Here is a 15,936-nt window from a genome sequence, read left to right as displayed (position 1 = left end):
GATTTGTGACAAGTTGCTGTGATCATTTTCTCTTATATTTGACAACTAAATTTGAATTGACATAGGTTGTAGCTTTGGGAAGAATTTTATTATCAAGGTTGAGTTGCTATTTCTCATCTCAAAAGGTTGAAATTTTATTCTGTCTGTATGTGGCTGGGGTTGAGTTGGGGTCACATTAAATATGGTTATAGTGGCTGGAGCCAAGACAGAATTGAAGGTGTTTGAGAACCACTTCCTTGGGTCATGCAATCTGCATCCACTTGCCACTATTAGCTGAACCATACTTTTCATTCCACTTGGAAGTGTATGGGTATGTCTCAAATGAATATATTATAATATATTCTGTACTGTGACTCTCTCCTTCTCCATATATATGCATGTGTGTGTATGTATGTATGTATATTGTATACCTATCTATGTACATCATCAGCATTTGCTTCCATGATCTTTTATGCTCTCCCCTGCACCACAAGGCTGCAAGCCTGAGAATATTATTTCCCTGACTCCCTTACTTTGGATATTCTGGGTACAAATCGTGTTTTGTCATAGAAATAAATTCATACAAGGTTCTGAGAGCAGAATGGAGATCAGTGTCCCCATGTGAAAAAAAATAAGAACTTCTTTGTGGTGTAAAAAATAACTTTTCTGATTTATTGATTTTGTAAATTTGGAATTGTGAAGAGAAGTAATTTCCCCCTTTCCAGGAAGGAATACCTGCTTGTTCAGCATTTGATGTAGGCATTGATTCATTTTGTAGACAAAAGGTGAATTAATTTTTTCTCCTTTAGCTTACTTTCTATGTTACATTGTTTGAGAGACTAGGCATAGTATTTTTAAACAAATGACAAGCTGTCATCTTTGAGTTGCACAAATTTAGTAGCAACAGTAGAGGGTCTCATTATGTTTTCTTAACAGTATGAACCTCAAAGTTATTTCTCTGTGCCTTCTAATGAAATCACATTGAAAGGCAACATTATGACAGCGATTGGGAAGAAAGACAAGTCTGAGGAGAGCAGTATTTTCATCTAAGGCAACGGCATTAGACTTTCAAGAAAGCAATTGCATTTATTATGAGCAATGTGATGAGTCTCCCACATGAATAGTTCATCTCCAAGAAGCTTTCAATCAGTCCAACTATCAACAAGCTCTGGCCTTTGATAGACACATTCACTTTAATAGCAGTTCCTAAGATGAAAGGTTTGGATTCTTTCCGGGAAACACAAATTCATGGCACTCAATCTCTGAAGCCTGAAAAGATCAAACAATAACTTTTAGTATGCTGCCTTGAAAACAATCAAATTATGCTAGAATCTTCCTTTAGACATAAAAGAAAGACATAGGTAAAACAGAAGATGTTTCTAATTAATTCAACTCCCTCTTTATTCCTAAAACGATTTATGGCAACTGGCAATATAACAGGAAAATACTACTTTTTTTTTCTCTCTTATTAAGTGAGAGGAGAGGAGGTAGAAAGACAGACTCCTGCATGCGCTCCAACTAGGACCCACCCAGCAAACCCCCTATGGGGCTATGCTCTGCCCATCTGGGGCTGTTGCTTCATTCAACTGAACTATTTTTCTCACCTGAGGAGGAGGCCATGGAGCCATTCTCAGCACCGGAGGTCAACTCGCTCCAATCAAGCCATGACTGCAGGAGGGGAAGAAAGAGCGAGAGAAAGAGAGAGAAGGAGGGAGGGGTGGAGAAGCAGATGGTCACTTCTGTGTACTCTGATTGGGAATCGAACTCAGGACATCCACATGCTGGGCTGACACTCTACCACTGAGCCAACTGGCCAGGGTGAAAATATTACTTCTTGGCCTGATGTAAAATGAGATAATTTCTAAGGTGTCTTCTATATCACACCTTTTATGAGAAAATTATGGGAGCCTGCCCTTCAAAACTTCATTACAACAGACCATAGTAAAGTGAAGTTAATAAAAACCTCCTAAATTGAAGTTTCAGATAGACCTAAGAGCATCCTAGAATCTATCACGTATTTGGACTGTTGTGATTCTGAAGCTTGCATGTATCCACAAAGTTGATGTTAACTTAGTTTCCTGAAAAATTAGAAGGCAAGGATTTATTCTCTATTTTTGTTACTAACTTGGTGAATATAACAAATTATTGTCACAAATTTAGTAACCACAGGAGGATGTTCTATTATAATCTCTTACTTACATGAATTATGAAACTAAGAAGGGAAGGAGGTTAAGAGGAAAGTATGCTTTTTATCTAATGAAAAAACAAAACACTTGGCTTGTGGGAAACTGATTGTAGGATTACTGAATAACATGGACTTTCATCCTTGAATGGACTTTCATCCCAAATGTTGTCTGTTTTATCTTACTGAGAATCTTTTCTAGCCAATATTTTACAAGAAAATATTTTAAAAGAGTTTGAGCAGCATAATTCACAATAGCCAAAAGATGGAAGCAACCCAAGTATCCCTGACAGATGAGTGAATGAACAAAATGTGGTATATACGTAATACAATGGACCATTATTATTCAGTTTTAAAAAGGAATGCAATTCTGACCCATTATGTTAAGTGAAATAAACCAGTCAAAAAAGAACAAATATTATGTGATGTCACTTATCTGGGGTACCTAACAGTCCAAATCATAGAGACAGGAAGTAGAATGGTTATTTCCAGGGGTGGGCAGAGTGAGGAATGGGTAATTAGTGTTCAATGAATGCAGAGTTTTAGTTGGGAAGATAAAGAAAGTTCTGGAAATGGACAGTGGTGATAGTTACATAATAATGAAGATGTACTTAAAGCTAGGGAACTGTGCACTTAAAAATGCTTAGAATGTCAAATTTTGTGTATATTTTATAGCAATTAAAAAAAGAAAAAGAGAGTTTAAGATGACTTCAACTGCATCTTCATGTTTATCCCTTTTCCTAATTTAAAGAGGGAGTTTTATTTCTCCAATATTCTATGGCTTTGAATTTAGAAAGATAGAGTTACATCCAGCATTTGTTTTACAATTACAAATATGGAAAGTAAATTAAGAAAATAATATTCTCATCTTGGAACACTTCCTTTTGAGAGATTGTGTACATAACAATTTCCATTAAAGATATAATATTAACATGTGTTCTTATTATTGGACATATTTTTAAATGTACATTTGGACATCAAGTTAAAGATACTTATAAAATGTTTTCTAATTTCTTTTTTTTTTTTTTTTTTGTATTTTTCTGAAGCTGGAAACGGGGAGAGACAGTCAGACAGACTCCCGCATGCGCCTGACCGGGATCCACCCGGCACGCCCACCAGGGGCGATGCTCTGCCCACCAGGGTGCGATGCTCTGCCCCTCTGGGGCATCGCTCTGCTGCGACCAGAGCCACTCTAGCGCCTGGGGCAGAGGCCAAGGAGCCATCCCCAGCGCCCAGGCCATCTTTGCTCCAATGGAGCCTTGGCTGTGGGAGGGGAAGAGAGAGAGAGGAAGGAGGGGGGTTGGGGGGTGGAAAAGCAAATGGGCGCTTCTCCTATGTGCCCTGGCCGGGAATCGAACCCGGGTCCCCCGCACGCCAGGCTGACGCTCTACCGCTGAGCCAACCGGCCAGGGCCCCTAATTCTTTTATAAATAAAATATTTTAAAATAAAATAATTATTACAAAGAATAATCTCTAAGTGGTAGGATTGTATTTAATTTAAAGACAAAAGCATTTATAATGCAAGGACAAACACACTAGGAAGTTTTGGGAAAGTTAATAGTAGGGAGGTACTACATGTTGTGAGTGGAAACAGGGGTGGGGACAATTGAGGCAGAACATGTATTGTTAAATACATCTTAGGCAGCAGTAAATCTGTCTTTGGACAGATTCCTTATTTCTTCTTTTTGTCTCAAATCTATTGCAGAAGGGAGAGTTTTAAGTGCTCCCAGGAGGTGGTTATTTCAGTGAGAGCATTTCATGATGGAAGGGCTGTGTAACTGTAGTTCATTGAGAGTCCGTTGTTCCCTTGTGAGTGGTTTGAATTTATTTTGGGTCAGTCTGAATAAATGTCAAGTGCTTTTTCACATGGTGAAAGTGAGCTCTTCTGTGGACACCTTTTACAAAAGCCAGATATCATGACAGGGAAGGAGCAGTAACTCAATCCTTTAAGGACGATTCCCAAATCCAAACTCCTCTAAAAACTCAGACTTTGTTTTCACAATTTTATTGATGATAATTGGATATGACTTAATATGAAGATAGTCATAGTTTTAACTGGTTCTACTTATTATAAATATTTAAACATTTGATATTGGAAATATTAGTGCTTGATTGCAGATGCTGCCTCAAATCTTTACAGGAGTGTTCCATAATGTTGTACGTGTACCACATCACTCCAAAAATCTGAAAATTTCTAAATTCCCAAGTTCTCCTGGCTCTAAGGGTTTCAGAGAAGGTATTTAAGTCTATATTACAATAAAAATGTATAACTACTAAATCATAATATTTTTTTCTAGAAATATTTATTGTATGCATACTTGGTGGCAAGCATTGTGCTGTGTACTGAATATACAATAGCAAGGAAAACGTAATTGGACAATCACATGTACAGCCATATAATCACAGATATATATATATATACTTTATATATTTAGAATTATATATACCAGATATATAATTATATGTTTTATGTATAGACAATACTATATTTATTAAAATAATATTAAAATATATTAATTATATATTATATATAATTTTAGATCAATATTATAGAGAGTCACCTGCATAGGTAAATAATTATAAATTGTGTTAAATGGTTTGAAAGAAAAGGACAAAGTTCAGGAAAAAATGAGGGAGGTCTAATTTAGTTCGGTGAATCAGGGAAATATTTGAATGGAAATACACAATTACTTGGAGTAGGCAGGTGAAAAGGATCAGGAAAACATTTAAGCAGGTTATGCAAAGATTCAGGAGTAGGAAAAATCTTGGCAAACATGAAGGGTGAAAGACTATGCACTTGGCTCATGGCAAGGGATAAGAAACTGAGTCAAGGTGAAGCTTTAGAAGAAGGCACAGATTATTTTATTCTATAATATTTGGTTGGGAGTGATACGATCAAATCTAATTTTTAAATTATCATTCTTGGATATCATAGGAATAAGAAGAATGAACCAGAGTTGCACAAAATAGTAAGGAAAAAAATTTCAGGTGAGAGACAATGGAGAAAAATCAGAGTAAAGAAAGTGGTGAAGAAGAGAAAGACATAGTCAATTTAAGTTGGAGAGAAGATTGGCAGGGCTTAGTAATGGGTTGGTCATAGCAGTTGGGGGAGACACTTGCTATTTTCTGGGTGAATGACTGTGTCATTTGCCAAGATGAAGAAGACTGAAAGAGAAGCGTGTTGGTTTGGGCTGGAGTGAGAGGGAACCAAAATTCTGTTTTTCACATGTTAAATGTGTGATGTCTCTAAGGTATCCAACTGGATGTGTCATGTAGACATTTGGATCTACAGATCCAGACTTGTGATATAAATAAAGCAGCTACCATATGACCAACAACAGTTAATGTTGATCACTTCTCATAGTGCATCTTGGCTTTATTTACTTATGTAACTGCTGTGTGTGTGTGTGTGTGTGTGTGTGTGTGCGCGTGTGCGCGCGCGCACGCACAATAGGGATGGTGGTGGTGCAAATGGTTGACAAGCAAACCAATACATTTTTTTAAAAAAGGTAATTTCAGGCCCTGGCCGGTTGGCTCAGTGGTAGAGCATTGGCCTGGTGTACGGGAGTCCTGGGTTTGATTCCCGGCCAGGGCATACAGGATAGGCGCCCACCTGCTTCTCCACCCTTCCCCCTCTCCTTCCTCTCTGTCTCTCTCTTTGCCTCCCGCAGCCAAGGCTCCACTGGAGCAAAGTTTGCCCGGGCACTGAGGATGGCTCTATGACCTCTGCCTCAGGCGATAGAATGGCTCTGATTGCGGCAGAGCTACGCCTCAGATGGGCAGAGCATCACCCCCGGTGGGCGTGCCGGGTGGATCCCGGTCGGGTGCATGCGGGAGTCTCACTGCCTCCCCGTTTCCAGCTTAAGAAAAAATACAAAAAAAAAAAAAACCCCCACAAAAAACAAACAAAAAAAAAGGTAATTTCAGATAATGATGAATTCTCTGTAAAAAATAAACCAGAACAATATGATGGAGAATTACTGAATATTTACTTTAGGTGGGAAGATCAGGAAAGTTCTTAAAATTATACTAAAATCTCCTCTTCACCAAAGGTGAAGATAGAAATGAAGAAAACCTGACTTGACCCACTAGATTCAATGGGATGAATCAAAGGAGTGAAAGGGAAGGGAACTTGGTCCGGCCATTTTATTCTCATTCCACAGAAAGATCCAGAGGTCCGAGTTACCTTGCCTGCTCAAGGCCCTTTGACTCAGACTCAAAAGGGATAGCATGAGGATTCCAGCCTCTGTGTAGTTATTCCTTGAACAAAAGCACCAATTCTAGGCCCATAATAGTCTCTGGGAAACCTTAAACAAAATTATTTACCTTGCTCTGCAAGTGAAGCTATCACCAAACCAAGTATCTAAGGGCTAAATTATACATATATAAAGCACTGTGAATCTTTAAGAGTCAGTAGGCAGCATCAAATCAAAATTTTTACTGCCATCCCATCTCATCATTGTAAAATGTCATTTTTAAAGATAGTTAGGTCTTAAAATTCTGCCAAAGGCCACTTAGTCTTTCCTCTTCTCTTCTAGGAAGGAATGTGCCTAAACTTTCCCAGAAATATGGGTGTTCCCTTCAGAGAAATAGATTGCTCAAGCTTGCTTGGTGGCAGCCAACTCCAGACAATCACAAAATTTAGGGCATGATTTATTTTTTCATATCTTACAGAAAGGACTGCGTAGAAATTCACGGCACTGCATTATGGCCTGTGCTTCACTGTAGCAGGAAAAGATCCAGAAGTTGTTATTGCTTGATTGATCTTCTAGTCTCCACAAGTCTCCAGGACTATGGATCACGGCTTGAGGAAATACAGGGAAGTGCCTCCCTTGGTTAGTCTTCTATCTTATATTCAGTTAGGTGAATTGTCTATGCAAAAACCAGGGAAAAGTCTACCTATTTTAAAAGAGAGCTGAGGGGATGAAATAAATGAACGGTTAGAAAATAAGATTTATGGAAGAAGATTAAAGAACATGGAGAATGATGAAAGGAAGTCTGAAAGGGTTAGATCCAACATTGACTCATTGTACTATTTCCTCCCCATCCCTGGGCATGACCTCAAGGTCCCTTTGAAAATTCTCTTGAGTACTTCAAGGAATTTCTCCAAGTTGAGCTTCCTAACCACATCTGTACCCCCCCTCCTTTTTTTCTTTCCCTCCTCTTTTTCTTCCCTAATTTTTCATACCTGGTTTGTTTCTTCTTATCCAACCGTGTAGTTAATTGTCTTATTCAGCTGTGTTATTTTCTGGGTCTCTATCCTTTTCATAAAAACTATTTACTACACTCATTTAGTGACTAAGGAAAGACCCTTCTTGTTGGTTTCTTGCACATGGCTTGTGCTTACCAAATGTTTTTTGAACTGAATATTCAAAGTATCTTGGCACAGCTATCTTACTTCTGGCTTGTGCTTCAAGGACCAGTGAGAGACAGAGGGAGAAAACAGCAGGTTTCTATATTCACTCAAATTCCCAGCAGCATGGATTTCCCATCCCTGTCCATGAAAATCTTTAGAACAACATCAATTTTCTCAGACTGATGTATGAGTTGGGACAGGTCAACTGCTGTAGCACATGACTTAAAAATTTCAAAGTTTAAAATTTGGATTAAAAATCCAAATTCAAAGTTTACTTGTCACTCATATTTCATTCTGAGTCCAGTTGTCTGACTCAACTGGGCAGGTTTCTTCCAAGCAGCAGTGTGAGTTCTACATCATTCTCTTGATTCTTAGATGTCTCCACTCAATGGGTCCAAGGGGAAAAAGAGAGAATGGTGTGTGAGACCTGGCAGTCATACACCACTATTTATATACTATTATGTTCAATACTACTCATTATATTCATATTTCATTGATCAACAACCAGTCACAAGGTTACACCCAAGAGGAAAGGTACTGTGACAATTCACTGAGCTGTGTACTTGGGAAGAAAGGAAAGATCGTTTGGTGAGCAACTACCTAGCTGTTGACACAGGTGTCATTAGTGAGTCTCTATTTCTACTTGTCTAATGATTCTAACTAAAATGTTGAAGAATATGGCAGCTTTAAGGGTACATACAAATTCCTTAAAGATTCTTACAGTTGGGAAATCATTATACTCTGATATATTGAGTTACAGAAATGAAGTTCAGTATATGAAAGCATATTAAAATTTAAAATATACAGAGTTGACATATCAGAATTGTGGCTTTACCAATATATTAAGTTTTTATCATGGCAAAAACAATTAACAGTATCATAATATACATTGTAGACAATATGACCCCTTCATCTCTCTCTTATTTTTCATATTTTCTTTTTTTAGTTTATTTTATTTTTATTTAGAAAATTAAATTTATTAGGGTGATATTGATTAAGAAGAGTACATAGATTTTAGGTAAACATCTCCACATCATTTGAACAGTTGATTATGTTGTATACCCATCACCTAAAGTCAAATCATTTTCCATCACCTTATATTTGTCCCTTTTTACACCTTTTCCCCAACCCTCTCTTCCCTCATTTTTCATATTTTTAAATGGAGAAAAGACCCTTTATCTTACCTGCTTATATGTATAATCATGAAAAAAATGAATAAACAAATTAAAGAAAGAGAAAAAAAGGAAGGGAGGAAAGAAGAGAGGGAGAAAGGAAGGAAAAAATCATACTGACTTTATAAGCATCCCCACACTTATTTTTTTGGTGCTGTTTTCTTAAATGAAACTTTTTAAAAAAATTTCCTCCCAACTTTGAAAAAATAAACAGGAAGAATTTTATTCCGGTGCTTATTTTGGCATCAGGTTTAATTCCTTTCATTTCTTTTAGTTATACCAGCTCATCCCAGGAAAGATTCACTCCCAGTACAGGAGTACCATTGCTTCTGATGGAGTCCACATTAAAAATATTAAAGTGAAACAATTTCACAAACACCATAACCTGGAGGAAGTTTGGGAAGTGGAGTAGACAGAGCCTGAAAAGAGCAAGTAGAAACATCGCTACAAACCAGGTAAGAGATCGAAGAACTCAATATTTTCCCAAAACATCCAACTTTATAAAACTATTATCCCGGTAGCTAGATGGCCCATTCAAATGGCATTATTGGGCGTAAAGATGAAAGAGACAGAAAGGGCTCAGAGTAGAACAACAAGTGGCCTCATTGACTGTCTGGCAGGTTTGGTTTGAAGATTCTTTCTATATTCAAGAAACTAGAGTTTACTGCCTTATCATTTGCTCATTCTTTCATCCCTTCCTTTTGTATAGAGCGCTTCTACTGTGAGAGATGCTGTACTTAACACAATTCAGTCAATTCATCCTATCAGTTAACACTGTCCAGCAGTTCAAGAACCTTGAGGTTGACTATCATTGACATAGAGGCTGAACATATGGTAGATCTGAAGCAGCACAGATACCTGTGAACAAAGAGAAGAGCCATTCATGGATGCTCTGGTTCTTGCTTCTGGATAGATGATAAAATTGCATGAGAAGCAAAGTATCCAGAAAAGTATGTTGGGTGAGCCCCATCCTTTGCTTCCTTCTACCTTGCAATCTCATTCATGCACTCACCTTTATCAAATTACAAATATGCAAGACATTAGGGGGTAATTAGTGATATGTGAAGCACAACCCTACTTTTTAGGAGTGTACAAAAACTATAATATAAGATGGGTGGGGCTATCTGAAAGATACAATTAGGAATGATGGGGTTGCACATCTCTCTTGTGTCAATACCAGGGAAGTTTCAGAGAAGAGTCCTTAGAGCCTAGTCTACTGCATACTTTAACCGAGCCTCCAAATCTCAACCTGCAGACACTTTAAGATAAGAACTTTTATCCTTGCTTATGACAAACTTTAATTGTATAACTTGTCTTATAGGCTAAGATTTTTGTCTGTAGTAGGAAGAGATATCTAAAAACCCTTTGGTGTTTGGTGCTTAGAATTACGGTAGTTTATGAAAGCCTCTCAGGAATCTTAGAAAACACAAATTCGGGGTTTCCTGTTTCTTACAGTAAGTAGAATGACTCTAGTGATTCCAACTGGCCAAATATTTAAGTCATGCCTGATCCTACTGCTCCTGTGCAACTCTCTTTAATGGAAGGAAAATGAAAGGCAAGCCAAGATTATATGCATTATTAGAGAGGATATTAGAATAAAATGTGGTCAGAAGTCCCATTGTAAGATATCTTACGTTAGACTAAATGATTTGCTTTTCTAAGTGTTCATATGAAAAATGTATTTTTTTAACAAAAATATAAATAAATATGTTCAGTATGTTAACTGCAACTATATTTTAGACAGATGGAACAAGTATGCTTTCTCCCTTGTACTGTTGATAAATTAGGATTAGTCATCTCAATCTAGGAGTGAGGATGTAGTTATTTTTCTCAGCTGGAAGTGCCCAAAGCCTTTTCCTCCAAGGAGCCAGGGTACTTTCAGGGAAGTTCCCACACTGGCAAGCAGAATTCTGCTTCAAGAAATCAAAATGGGTTGGCCATAACTTCTGTCCTAATTTGTTACATTTATGCCTAGAATTGCTAATGATTCTTTTTTTTTTTTTTGGTGACAGAGTCAGACAGAGGGACAGATAAAGATAGACAGCCAGGAAGGGAGAGAGATGAGAAGCATCAATTTTTCACTGTAGTTCCTTAGTTGTTCATTGATTGCTTTCTCATATGTGCCTTGACCAGGGTGCTACAGCAGACCGAGTGACCCCTTGCTCAAGCCAGCAACCTTGGGCTCAAGCTAGTGAGCCTTGCTCAAACCAGATGAGCCTGCGCTCAAGCTGTCGACCTTGGGGTATCAAATCTGGGTCTACTGCGTCCCAGTCTGACGCTCTATCCACTGCGCCACCACCTGGTCAGGCAGCTAATGACTTAATTACTTCGAATCATTTGTAAACTATACATATATTGTAAAGTCAGTTGCCACGGCCACCATCACAGCCGCCCGGCCCATGCAGGTTTGCATTGGATTCAGACAATTGTTAAAGAAACAATGGAGCCAAGAACTGGTGGGCCATCATCTTTAATCCTAGCTTGCACCTGGTGGGCAAGTAAAAACACACACTGGGCTCCAAAACCCACTCACATTCAGTGCTCACAGAGCTACTGACTTATCCGAGTTTCCTAGAATCAAAGGTTTCTAGCTCACCAGACTTATTCACCTCTGTTCCCCATCTCCTTCCTTCTCTCTGCACAAACTCTGCATAAACTGGCTTCTCCTTCAGCACTCCTCCATCTTGGCTGCTTCTCCTGGGCTCCTCCATGTGGCCTTTCTCTGCTCTGCTCTCTAATGCTAATCTCAGGAACCCAGAGAGCAAGCTTCCGGTCTGCCCCCATTTTATAGTATAGAAATCAAAACTTTTAATCCAATATACAAATAAGGAAGTCCCTGATACAAAGTCACTTATCTGAGGCATAATGGGATTCCTCATGAGAGTGCACCACCCCACATCATGCAACAGTCAAGGGTGTGGGGAAAAGCTTAGTCTTAAAATTAAGCCTTAGGCTATAACAATCCAGCCTGCTCCTCCAGTACAAACTATAAGTGAGCAAACATATATATCATATTTACAAATTTATTTGACCAACATATATAGACACATTTTCATGGGTAATTAAGCAGTAGCTGATTTGGAAAATGCTTCTTGTTTGGAATATCATGGTATACAGATTATTCTACTTTAAAATAGCTCTGAGAAAGATTACAGGCTGGAAATAATGGAAAATAGTATATGCTGAGGCCCTTAAAATACTTTTTAGTTTTAAAATCTAGGATGCTGCCTGACCTGGTGGTGGCGAGTGGATAAAGCATCAGACTGGGACGTGGAGGACCCAGGTTCAAGATCCCGAGGTCACCAGCTTGAGCGTGGGCTCATCTGGCTTGAGCAAAAAAAAAAAAAAAAAAAAAAAAAAAAAAAAAAGTTGGACCCAAGGTCGCTGGCTTGAGTAAGGGGTTATTCGTTCTGCTGCAGCCCCACGGTCAAGGCACATATGAAAAGCAATCAATGAACAACTAAGGTGTCACAACAGAAAACTAATGATTGATGCTTCTCATCTCTCTCTGTTCCTATCTGTCTGTCCTTATCTATCCCTCTCTCTGTGTCACTGTAAAAAAAAAAATCTAGGATGCTACATGGTCCTTAGAATTCTTGCTCATGGCCTCTCTACTGCTGGCCCAATTCTCTTCTAGGAAAGATTTTTAATTAAAAAAATTTTGGCCCTGGCCGGTTGGCTCAGAGGTAGAGCGTTGGCCTGGTGTGCGGGGGACCTGGGTTCGATTCCCGGCCAGGGCACATAGGAGAAGCACCCATTTGCTTCTCCACGCCCCCTCTCCTTCCTCTCTGTCTCTCTCTTCCCCTCCCGCAGCCAAGGCTCCATTGGAGCAAAGATGGCCCGGGCGCTGGGGATGGCTCCTTGGCCTCTGCCCCAGGCGCTAGAGTGGCTCTGGTCGCAGCAGAGCGACGCCCCGGAGGGGCAGAGCATCGCCCCCTGGTGGGCAGAGCGTCGCCCCTGGTGGGCGTGCCGGGTGGATCCCGGTCGGGCGCATGCGGGAGTCTGTCTCTCCCCATTTCCAGCTTCAGAAAAATACAAAAAAAAAATTAAATTGAATTTATTGGGGTCTTACTGGTTAACAAAATTATACAGGTTTCAGGTGCACAATTCTAACACATCTTCTATACAGTGTATTGTGTGTTCACCTCCCCGAGTCAAGTCTTCATCCGTCACACTTTATCCCCTCTGGCCCCTACTCCCCCTCTGCTCCCTTCCCAATGGAAAGATTTTTAAAGACTAAGAGCTGAGTGCTCCAGTGTCTGTCACTGTTTTATCTGCCTTTTCACTGGCATTTTAAAAATCATGTGAGTCATTTCTTCCTCATCTCCCACAAATTATGTGGGTTAGATAGAGCCATGAGGACTTTTAAAAAAGTAATAACTCTGACTTTAGAATCTAAAACGACATTGCTTACATTAAACACACACACATAGATAGCAAATAACGTACCAATACAGCTGCCAGTAAATGTCCCATAAAGCTGATACCAGTGATGTGTTTTGCGTTTTGGTGTATTATCCTTGATCTGTTGCTGTTTTGGAGGCAGCGTTATCAGTGTATTCGGGAACTGACCTCATTACATCATGTGTGCTGAATCACTGTCCTACAACTGTTGTCCCCAAGGCACTGGGCAGATTTAGCCTTGTCATCCCATCGTCATAAAAATGTGTGCCAATAAAAATCCTCTCAGGTTTGTGTGATATTTTTACTGCTTTTTCTCATTACTGTTACATTAATGTGATCAAGAAGGTTCTCTCCCCCATCCCTGCCCCTACCCCTCTCTCTCTCTCTCTGTGCTAACATCCAAATGCTTTCAAAATCCTGCAAAACAGCTTTCATTTTAAGAGTCTAATCTAAGGTTTTGCCTTGCCACATCCCCAGTGTTTTGACTGTCCTCTAGTGGCTGTTTTGAATCATATCATGTTTCAAAAGGAGAATTGATTGTGTTTTTGTTGTTGTTGTTTTATTGTATCTCAAATAAAAACCTGTCTGCTGGGAGTCATCCTTTAAGAATGCAATGCTTTCATGTTTGAAAAGAACAGAGAATAACAATGAATTTTAATCTCTATTTTGCCTAATCTTTGCTGCAGTTTGGAAACCCCCAAACCGCTGAAGTGTTACGTAAATTAACCCGTGTCTGTGCAACCTCCTTCAGTGAATGCAGTAGCTTTTGCTCATTCTTTGAAGAATAAACTGCTTTTGTCTCCACCACTCAATTTAAGGAAAAACTACTTCTGGAATACTATCCAAGCTCTTCAAACTCTGAATGATATTTACTGCCACTCTAATTATCGGCCAGGATGCCCATTTGTAATCACCAGCTTTCAATAATTCAAATAGGTAGTTATTCAGCCAACTATTTTTATTCAAAATGTGACAAAAGCTAAAATTGCATGTTGAATTTTATCCAGATGCTGTCTTCTTTTACAATCTGCTGGCTGCTGCAGAGCTATTGTTCGTTTATTTATAACATGCCAGAAGCACATCTTTACTCCAGGAGTCTAAGCAGCAATCTGAAATGAAGTCTGTAATTTATATATCGGTTCAGTTGCTCACCAGAACCAGCCAGTAGGGCATTTTAAGATTTAATTAAATGTGCTGAATCATCAAAGAATCACACCCTTAAGTTGTGCTTACTAGACTTAAGAGATGAACTTTTTTGTCTTTTGGCATTTCAACAAGGATTATTTTGGTGGTTATGGTTTGGGTCTTTTTTTTTTTTTTTTACCAATAATAATAATGACAATTTTGAATAAATTTTTTGATATAAGTATTACTAAATATTTCTGTAAGGCCTTAAATTTTTTTATACTTTTTTAATACCTTTTTAAAAATACTTTTGTATACATAATGGACCAACTTCTTTTTTTTTTTTAATTTTATTTTTTTAATGGGGTGACATCAATAAATCAGGATACATATATTCAAAGATAACAAGTCCAGGTTATCTTGTCGTTCAATTATGTTGCATACCCATCACCCAAAGTCAGATTGTCCTCTGCCACCTTCTATCTTGTTTTCTTTGTGCCCCTCCCCCTCCCCCTTTCCCTCTCCCATTCCCCCCCCCATAACCACCACACTCTTATCAATGTCTCTTAGTTTCACGTTTATGTCCCACCTACGTATGGAATAATGCAATTCCTGTTTTTTTCTGATTTACTTATTTCGCTTCATATCATGTTATGAAGATCCCACCATTTTGCTGTAAATGTTCCGATGTCATCATTTCTTATGGCTGAGTAGTATTCCATAGTGTATATGTGCCACATCTTCTTTATCCAGTCATCTATTGACGGGCTTTTTGGTTGTTTCCATGTCCTGGCCACTGTGAACAATGCTGCAATAAACATGGGGCTGCATGTGTCTTTACGTATCAATGTTTCTGAGTTTTTGGGGTATATACCCAGTAGAGGGATTGCTGGGTCATAAGGTAGTTCTATTTTCAGTTTTTTGAGGAACCACCATACTTTCTTCCATAATGGTTGTACTACTTTACATTCCCACCAACAGTGTATGAGGGTTCCTTTTTCTCCACAGCCTCTCCAACATTTGCTATTACCTGTCTTGCTAATAATAGCTAATCGAACAGGTGTGAGGTGGTATCTCATTGCCGTTTTGATTTGCATTTCTCTAATAGCTAAAGAAGATGAGCATCTTTTCATATATCTGTTGGCCATTTGTATTTCTTCCTGGGAGAAGTGTCTGTTCATATCCTCTTCCCATTTTTTTATTGGATTGTTTGTTTGTTTGTTGTTGAGTTTTATGAGTTCTTTGTATATTTTGGATATTAGGCCCTTATCTGAGCTGTTGTTCGAAAATATCATTTCCCATTTAGTTGGCTTTCTGTTTATTTTGTTATCAGTTTCTCTTGCTGAGCAAAAACTTCTTAGTCTGATGTAGTCCCATTCATTAATTTTTGCCTTCTCTTCTCTTGCCTGTGGAGTCAAATTCATAAAATGCTCTTTAAAACCCAGGTCCATGAGTTGAGTACCTATGTCTTCTTCTATGTACTTAATTGTTTCAGGTCTTATGTTTAGATCTTTGATCCATTTTGAGTTAATTTTTGTACAGGGGGAGAGACTGTAGTCCAGTTTCATTCTTTTGCATGTGGCTTTCCAGTTTTCCCAGCACTATTTATTGAAGAGGCTTTCTTTTCTCCATTGTGTGTTGTTGGCCCCTTTATCAAAAATTATTTGACTATATATATGTGGTTTTATTTCTGGACTTTCTATTCTGTTCCATTGGTC

At 38.6% G+C, this 15,936-nt stretch overlaps 1 long non-coding RNA gene across 1 annotated transcript; it reads right to left on the bottom strand.

Moving 5' to 3' along the window:
• Nucleotides 1-1,039: 1,039 nt before the first annotated feature.
• Nucleotides 1,040-13,254, bottom strand: LOC136308412 (uncharacterized). The gene is made up of 4 exons (XR_010726095.1): nucleotides 13,139-13,254; nucleotides 6,834-7,076; nucleotides 1,584-1,647; nucleotides 1,040-1,248 (listed from the first exon to the last, which is right to left on the bottom strand). It is a non-coding gene; the product is annotated as an uncharacterized lncRNA (long non-coding RNA).
• Between the last annotated feature and the right edge of the window lie 2,682 nt (nucleotides 13,255-15,936).

This window comes from Saccopteryx bilineata, chromosome 6, assembly GCF_036850765.1.
Source record: "Saccopteryx bilineata isolate mSacBil1 chromosome 6, mSacBil1_pri_phased_curated, whole genome shotgun sequence".
NCBI classification, from domain to species: domain Eukaryota; kingdom Metazoa; phylum Chordata; class Mammalia; order Chiroptera; family Emballonuridae; genus Saccopteryx; species Saccopteryx bilineata.
Note: the sequence above shows the minus strand (reverse complement) of the source record. Positions and strands in the feature narration are given on the sequence as shown.